Raw genomic sequence first — 745 nt, 5'->3', positions numbered from 1 at the left:
TCAAAACAAGCGATATGTAACCCGTATCAACCAATTAGTAACAATTCAGTTCTTTTCTCATCTAAGTATACAAAAGCTGGATTTTCATTTACTTCGAAGATAAAAATTAAGAATGAAACTTTTAATGGCTAAAAATTATCAACAAACCGGTACTGCAAGTATACATGTCGTATTTAATTGCATTGCGCATCGAAATCGCTGCTTGCTGTTTGTTAGACTCAGTTCATTGCAACGGAAATTCACAAAAATCACCACCATCCGTCAACCGGTTCTAGAGTTATCGTCATTTGAAGATTTTTATTTGCCCCTGTATTTCCAAAGCGAGCTGCTAGGGGGTCCAAACTCACGTCGATTTTATCTATGATGTAAAATCCATTACCCTAGGGTGTCCAGATCACGAGATCTTAGGCCTTGGAAAAATGTTGTGTTTTCTGTTTCGATTCACGGAAAATTAGGATCGGTAGCTAGGAATTATCGTTTTATGTCTTTTTTCAGACTTTAGCAATCTTTATGCAAGAATCCAACATATACAATATAGTTTTTAAAAAGTAAAAATTGCATAAGGAAACTTATATTTCCAAGTCAATGTTGGAAAACAAATTGTACAACGTTTCATCACTTGGGTGTCAGATCATGGAGCTTGAAAATCTTGATCAGCTTGAAAAATTTATGTCCCCTGCATGGGTCAACACAAAGACGGGTAGGGTCGGCATTTTTTTCTACGGTCGATCGGGAAACAGGAAAA

The sequence above is a fragment of the Branchiostoma belcheri genome, unplaced genomic scaffold (assembly GCF_001625305.1).
Source record: "Branchiostoma belcheri isolate BF01 breed outbred unplaced genomic scaffold, Haploidv18h27 scaffold102, whole genome shotgun sequence".
In the NCBI taxonomy this organism is placed as follows: Eukaryota; Metazoa; Chordata; class Leptocardii; order Amphioxiformes; family Branchiostomatidae; genus Branchiostoma; species Branchiostoma belcheri.
This window is presented reverse-complemented; position numbering follows the sequence as displayed.